Raw genomic sequence first — 9062 nt, forward strand, 5'->3', positions numbered from 1 at the left:
AATATTGAAACTAAAGAAACTTATAGATATTATTGTTAACAAGACATTTAATTTAAAAAATTAGAGTAAATTGCACTGTACATTCATCTATGATCTTTGTGTAATTTTTGTTCATAATAATTTAAATTTAATTTTTGAATATGTCATCTTTTAAAAATATTTTAAATTTATTTATTTTATCCATATTCATCCATTTCGACCATTACCATTAAAATATGGTAGAATTTATCATTTTAGCATAATGTGAACGTTCATATGATTATCCATTTGATAAAAAAAAAAGTGATTCCATTTGATTTTTAGGTTAAAATTTATGTCACGTTGCACTACATGATATATTTTGTTTGAATTTTGACCAAAAGTCAAAGGAATTACAATTTAGAAATATTTTTAAAAGAACAGATTCAAAAATTGAGTTTTAAAGTAAACTGTGATTATGTTCAAAGTAATAAATACTTCAATCATCACAGTTGATTAATTGAGTCTCCTCGATTATTTTTTAATACAACCCTTATACACACAGTTTATCTCTTTCGGATCCGAAATTCATAAATTAATCTCATATATATATATATATATATACATATTGTGATAAATCAATGGATAACTGACTCAACCCTTCAATCTCAAAAGATTACGAAATTATAGACTACTGACAAAAACATTACATCCTTGAACAAATTACACATGTTAAAAATGGAAAATAGGTAATAACTGTATTTTTTTCTTTTTTTTTGAGTGGATAGCTGTATGTTTCTTGATATATATATATGTATATATAGAAGGCAAATTCGAACTATTGAATCAAATCTACTAGCAGTTGTTGTGCAAACATGTTGCTGGCCTTTGCCTTCACACCCAATAAATTAGGCTAAGTTGTGGCCATGGGCAAGCCTCCCATGACCACAAGTTAGCCCACCACAAGGAAAAAAAAGGGCCAAAAGCAGATTCATGTTCTCATCTGTTCAACTCTTTCAAAATGCAATGCATGTCAATTACTTGTGTGAATGAAAAAAAAAAAAAAAACCAAATCTCTCCCAAAAAGTAATACAATCAAGTTTAAAGGCACACACACGCATGATTGTCTCATTTTAATCATATGCACAATAACAAAAATTCTTGTTATAAGCCTAACCACACAAACCAAAACGTAAAGGAAAAGGGAATTAAAAGGAAATTTATGTCTTCATCTTAATCAGAAAGTAGTAGAAGGTATATCTATGATTTATGTCTTCATCTTTTAAAGATAAATAAATTCATTTTATTTAAAATTTAAACTCTAAATTAAAAAAAAAAAATTTATGAAATTATTTATTTTAAATATGCGTGCGTCAAGGCAACGTAGGAAAAACGAAGTTAGATAGCTAAAATTGGCTACTATAATTTGCGATGGCCCACGTATATATTAATTTATATGTTTTTCTATACACATTTGTAGTATATGTTTTTCTCATGTGGAAAAATTTCCAACTGTGATCTTTTTTTTTTTTTTTGGCCAGAATCCCGACTGTGATCTGATTATACCTAATTTATTTCCTTTAAAGAAGAAAAAAGGAAAATATAGTAGTATATATTAATTGAATTTGAAAAAAAAAAAGGAAAAAAATTACGGTTTATTCGTTCTACATAAAAAAAAAAATGAAAAAGAAATTCAAGTATAACTAGAATTCGGCGGCAATTCCGGGAGTTGATTGCTGTTGTTGGACAAAAGCCCCACCGGCTTTTTGCATTAAATGGGGGATGACGCATTTAATGTGTAGAAAAGGAAAGTTTGATTTTAAGAGGTGCCAGCGTGAGCTGGTGACACAGGCAAACACAACGCGACAAAGGATTCCACGACCAAAACACCGTGTAAACAAGCCAAAGGGATATAGAAAGTCAAGTGCACAGTAAAATTGTACTTCTAATTGAATAGTAGCATAACTGGTTAGCTGCGGCCAACCTTGGCCTATGGGAGTTATTAATATCAATGGTGAAAGAAAAGTTTCAGTGTTTTAATAATGGAAAATGTTAACTCTATGTTTTAGATATTTGTAAAAATGATATGGCAGGGAGAATTTTATAATTAATATATTATTTTGTTTTGAAATAAAAATTTAATTTTAAAAATAATAATTCTTTTATAATACAAATAAGGGATAATTTGAGCTCAATCTTCTTCTTAAAGACAATGTTAAGAACGTACACCGTTATCAATTATTGATGCATTTAAATTTTATTATTTGAATGTTTCTAACAAGAATTAAATTTAATTGACAATATTCATTAAAAAATTTCATAGACTAATTTTTTTTAAACCAATTAAATTAATTATGAATTTAAAATAAAATTTATTTTATTTTAACAAATGAATCATTATTACTTTAAAATAATAACTTAATAGGAAGAGACGAGGAGTACTATTTCTCTCTCTCTCTCTCTCGCTGTCTATCCAGAAAGTGGTTCCAAAAGACCTTTGTCTTTGGCCTATGTGCCATACTTTTCACTTGTTGGCTGATATGAAACTTTCTGGGTTTTGGGGTCAGCTTTATTTTGGGGTCACTTACAGTTTATAGATGCATGTTTGAAATGTCTTTTTGCATCACTTTTCCTCTCATAAAAGCAAATGCAAAATCTAAGTACTAAGATTTTGGGTCATTTCGCCTTCTCACTTGTCTAATTTCACGAGGCTGTAACTGCGAAAATTCGTTCCTCTGTATATTGGAGCTGTGGGCAAGCTTTTTGGAGCTGTAGCTTAATTTGTAGCCTTTACAGTTTACAAATACATTGCTTTATGCTGTACAGGTTTTGATGGTTTTGTTGTCTTTGCCATTTGTAATTATCGTACAGATTTAAGCTTTCCCCTATGTGAAACAAGTGGTAAAGTTATCTGCACATGTGTTACTAAGGTCTCTTTCTCTCAAATGCAATGCCTATTCAATTGGTTTTGGATGGTTCAATTTTTTTCTTCTTTATTGTCTGAAAGAAAAGTAATGTATAGTACAATAAAGAAAAAAAATATAAATACTATTCCATCCACAATTTGGAGTAGACTGCATCACACGCTTAGTAGGTGAGTGTAATAACGTAATATCCAAGATACATGCACGATCGAGATTGTACGATTACGATGGATGTGATTTTGTTACTTCTTGATTCCCTTAATTCTGTACAGCAAATTAAGATGACATGATTATCATTGTTATCTTTAATTAGATTTGATTATTTTTATTTTTATTTTTATCTATTTCATATTAAATATATATAAAATAAAAAAAATTATTATATTATAATTTTTTATATGTCAATATAAAATATATTTTTTTATTAAATTTAAATTTTTTAAAAAAATTTTAAATTATATTTTTTTAAAATTTTTATTTTTTTATTATATAATCATATTACGTTTACAATTTTAAGATAAAACTTCAACCAAGGGATTAGGCCTCTACTCTCTTTTTGACATTAACCAACACAAGCAAACTCTTAAGCCTTTATCTGCTTCCTTTTTTCATATCATTCACAAAAAAATGATTGGTCTGCCAGCCATATATCCCACCTATACATCCTTACTTCAAAGGCTTCTTTCACACGTTAAAAAGAAATGCTTTTAATTTGCTTGATTTTTGTTCCAGTTTTGCTTGAACAAATCATTTGCCCCTTTATTGAACTGACGTGAAAATCTTGTTAAAGCCCTTAATTAATCCAAGCAAAGGGTTTCTTAGATTTGGAAAAGGTGGGCTTAATTTGTTAATTTGTAGTAGCTATCCTATTTCGGTGTGCTAACCATTTTCATAAACTGGCACTATATGCTAGGACAATGTTTGCTAGCTGTATAGCATTTTGCATGATAGAAAAGTTTCATGCAAAGCCACAGAGCCAGGTGGGGAGAAGGGTTCTGAAATTTCATGTATGGTATCTAGGCTTAAGTATGGATTGACAACCAACTTGTCCATTTTTTATTTTTCACTTTCATGGAGGTTTAAAAAAAATTGATTTTGGTTTTTTGAAATGGAAAATATTTTTGGCTCTGTCCCTGATGTGCTAGGGGCTCCAAAGGGTAGCTCTAAGTCCCCAAATCAGTGCAAGAAAACAACAATTTTACTCTTTTTTACAAATAGAGGGAAGAGCTATATATAAGGATCTCTAATGTATATATATTGGGTTTAATTTTCTTATTTTATCTCGTGATGCTTGCTACCTATATATATGAACATAACATCCTCTCATTACACATTTGAGGTCTACATATTACTAACTTCGGATGCATTAAAGTATAAATTGTACCCATTTTTAATACATAAATTCTTTATCAAAATTATGACCATGTCTACCAAAGTGATGATTCCCTTGTCTTTATCAATGTTTACCAAATTCTTTATTGAATGCTGAGATAAGGAACCAAATTGCATTTATGATTGTAGTTGAAAGTGGCTATACTCATATTTTCATTTAATGCATTTTTTAATGCGTAGGTCCTTTAAATTTGTAATGATATGGTTACTAATCATTTCATTTGTAAAAAAGATAAGCAGACTCAATGTTATTACATTTCTTTAGCTTTTTCATATATCCACCCCTTTTCAGTAGTTTGATGAAACCAAAAAATAAAGAATGAAAGAGTCGGAGATCCTTGGAAATAGGTATAACAAAATAAACTTAATTGGCGTAATTTATCAATATATATATTTTTAATTTCATAGCAAATTTGTCATTTTTTAATTTTGGAGTAAGTTTGGTCAAAATGTAATAGTTGAGAAATGTTTTGTTGATTGTTTTATAACTAAAAATATCTTGAAAATAATATGATAAAGAAAAAAGGTCATGACCAGTTGAAAAAATATAATGTAAAATTAGATTTAGTAGGAAATGTCATAATAAAAGAAGAAAAAGTAAAATTAAAAAAATCAAATTATGTGGCATTATATTTAGAAAAATTATTAAATATAGTGACAATAAAACTTTTTTGACTCCACAAGTAGGATTAAGATGTTGACATATGTCTCTTAATATATATTTAAAAATAAAAATTAATTTTAAAAAATAAAATATATGTTATCATCTTAACCCTGCTTATAAAATTAAAAAATTTTATTATTAGTGAATCAAATAATTTTTCTTATATTTAATAGAAAATATCATGATAAAAGAAGAAACTAAGTAAAAGAAAAAGAAATTTTCATGTTTTAACTGCATGGTTGTTTTTTCTTATAATTGTATGGTGGTAAAATTGCAACCGGTGAAAAATTGATGGTCAATTTGAACCCTTCACATAAGCCTAATCATAAATTTATATGTTATCCCTCAAAAATCAACCATACAAATTGACTAATTTCAAATCTAGCTCAAAATGATTAAATTATGAAAAAAAAAAAAAAATCAATTCTGCTGGCTAAAACCAAACCCTAATTCAAACCTATAGCTACAATTTATTTGCAAATTAGATTTGCAAACAAATGTTGACAGAAACAAAAATTAGCTCAATACTCAACTCAACAAAATTCAAATTTATTAAAAATTCTAGTAAGGACTTGAAATAAAATTTGACTACAACCTGTACAACTTGAACAAAAAATCTTGGTGTAGTCAACCATTATAAATATGATTCAAATGCAATAGAATCAAATAAGAATTCACTTCCAAAAGAAAAAATTGATGTAGTCAAATTTACAGATATGATAAATTTGTGAAATTGATATTGATAATATTAAAAGTTAGGATACATATCTCATTCTCTTATCTTTATTTTTCTAACTTTATCTTTTTTGCAATTTTGCAAATAATAATGGATATCTCTTGTACTCCTATAAATAAAACACAACTCTTACAAACAGAAAGCAAGTGAGATTTTTTTTCACCTGTGTAAGACTTTATCGTAGTATTAGAGATCAGGCTTTATAATCAAACAATTTATGCATTCCATATTGAAAAAAAAAAACCCAAAATAATCCACTTGATTCTCTCTAAGATCTAAAATATGAATGTAATTGTAATGAATATTTTTTAGTCAGTAATTGTGATATCTATTTATTATATGTTTTTATTTAGTTCTTGGATTTTTTGGCATTCAATACATACATATATATTTGTGTAGAGGTGGACAATGAGCTAAATATTGATAAAAGTTTGAGAGGCACGGCCAGAATGAAAGCAAACATATTGACTTAATTATTTCTTTGTGTTTTTATTTTTTGGTCAAATTATTGGTTTATGAAGAGATATGCTCTCCCTGAAGGCTTCTCTAATAATATCCACAATTTAAGCTTAGGATGGTAAAGAACTTATCCCTAGATTATCACCAACTCAATTAACCAATTAAGGTTTGGCCAAAAAAAAAAAAAAAAAAAACTTAACCAATTAAGGTAGGTCCCTTTGAAAGTTGGGTATCTTGAAGATTTGTCTTAACTTTTAAAAACACATTTTTGAAACATATCTTTATGTCTTAATTGGACCCAATTATCACACCTTGAATGCATATTAATGTATGGTTTTAAGTGTCTCACATAGGCATGCCTTCCTTTCACATCTTTGAAAGCTTTTCTCGATTTCTCCTGAAAAGTTGAATATGCTTGTGTATAAAGTATAAAGAGATTAGTGCCACAAACCCAAATTTTCCACACCATTAGTTGTGGGAAAAGTAGCTTTTTCCTCAGCTTCTTCTAAGTGGGCTTTTCCATTGTTGGTAACTCTTCAAGGATTCCAAAACCTCAAAAGTTAAAGGGGAAATACAGATGCCACATACTTTCAAACGAAGCTTTTGATGTGGGGATTTGGCATCTTCTAATTGTCTCTTTTCTTATGTGAAAATAAAAATGAATAGTTCTTTTGATGGGGCGGTGCCCCTACAATCATTAGAGATGAGGCTTCACTATACATTACTAGAACAAATACTGTTTTATTTTGTTCAAAATAATACACATATGCATCATCAATGAACAAAGTCAATTTCCATAATCATCAATTGATTACATATAGGCAACTTTTTATAAGATAAAAAAAAAAAGAAGATAAAATATTGACATCAATTAAATAGTTAAATCCCAAACTAGCTAGTTAAATCCCTCTCAAAAATAGAGTTTTATAGCCCATGGAAATACAATGAAATTTTAAACAAGTTCTATAATTTATATACTGGTGTAGGAAAATTTTCTTCTGTTCTGTTTTTAAGAAAGCCAATCATTTTGCCGATTCTTTGCTAAGCTGGGTTTCATCAAAGTGACTTGGTTATAACTTTTTATCTTTTTTTATTAATAATATTCTCAATTTTAATTTCCAAAAAAAAATCCATCTAGAAAATGAGTCTCTTTGGTAAGGCAATTTTTGTTAAAGAACTGAAAGTGATATTTCCAATATTTCAAATATTATGTACCATACTTAATTATATGTAATTTAAACTTCTCCTTGGTTGGAGTAACAACTAACATTACATCTAAACTTTTTTCCTCTATAGTCTCTTTTTAAAAAAGTGATTGTACCGTTCTTCTATTGTAAAAAGGGGGAACCAATGGTCTTCTTTTGCTTGATTGGTGCTTCTGCCAAATTCATCTAATCAAAAAGCAAGGCCACTTTCCTTTATTCTAAACTAAAAAGAGAGGGAGAAAGAAAAAGGAGAATGGGTAAGGGCAGGGGACTTGAAAAAGTCTACTTGCTTTGAGTGCAAGAAGCTACCAAAACTTTTTAGATGAGGGGTGGTAGCTCTCAATTCTCCCCCAGCTGTGAGTGACTTCTTGTTATTTATGTTCGCTTAAAGTTTGACCTTTGATGACATGATTATCATATACTTATTTATATACATGTGTGCGAAAAAGCTATTGTGGGGTTTGGCTTGCACTAGTGAAAAGAGTTATGGGCCCTTTTGTCTCATGATATACCATCAATTATCCTTTGGGAGAGGCTTTTTTTTTACATCAACAGATGATCATGGATTGATCGATTGTGATTTTGAACTTTGTGGGAGGAAAAAAAAGGGCGCCTTTTTTACGTTCTAATAAGTCAAATAAAATGCTACTTTAGAAATTACATGAGGAGAAAGGATTTTGAAGATCCTTTCAAATGGGGTCATTGGTTGATCTAGCAATCCTTACTTGGAGGAAAAAAAGGAGGGGGCTTTTTTGAATCATGGTTCTTCTATTATTGGTGGGAGTATGGTATAGTGGGAGAAACCCTTTTTCCCTTGTGAAGGAACCAACAACAAAGCAAACACCTTTTGATAATGATGCTACGGTAAAATAATAATCTTAAAGAGGGAGATAGCTTCTTTCAGTTCAAACCAAAGGGGATAAGCAGAATGATGGAAACAGATCTAAGAAGGTTTCAAATACGGGGGAAAAAAGTTTAGGGTCATGACGTCACCTTTTATTTATTTATTTTTATATATAATTTAAAGTGGAAGGAATTATTATTATATCATGCCCAAGGAGTGGGTATGCAAAAAACAAAAGCAAGGAGCTTCCTCAAGAAAATTTCCTCTTTGTCCAAAAAATATGGAAAAAGTTTATATATTTATGTTGTAATATTAAAGTTAAAAGGTTTATATATTCATTTTTATACACCTACAAATTTACATAATTTTAAGATAAATTTTATTTATTTGAAAAATTAATTTTAAATATTTAAATAATATATGTAATAGCTTACTTGCATGTACAATTTGCATGACTTTTAGTAATATATTGATTTGTAAAATTAATTTTTATACTTATTTTGACTTTTACATTTGATGCAAAATTATGTTACTGTAAAAAATGAAGTGAAATAATTTTAAATTTTAAGTAATAATATTAAATTTTTAACATTTGTTTTAAAAATTTTTTGTAAAAAGGTTTCAATGAGAGAGTGTCAATTCTCATTTACATGATTTTATAATCAATTTTAAAGATAAAAAAATTTGCTTTTTTGCTTTTAGTATTTACGTTTTGCTTTAAAAAACCAATAATATTATAAAATAATTAAATTTTAAAAACTTAATTTTAAATAAATAAATATGATTTTACTTTTATGTAAAATAATTATTTAGAATTAGTACTATATTTTAGTCATTTGCTTTTATTTATAAATTAAAAAAATAAAAGAAAAGCATAACA

Source organism: Durio zibethinus, chromosome 6, assembly GCF_047325235.1.
Source record: "Durio zibethinus cultivar Kanyao isolate XHJ-2024 chromosome 6, ASM4732523v1, whole genome shotgun sequence".
Taxonomy (NCBI): domain Eukaryota; kingdom Viridiplantae; phylum Streptophyta; class Magnoliopsida; order Malvales; family Malvaceae; genus Durio; species Durio zibethinus.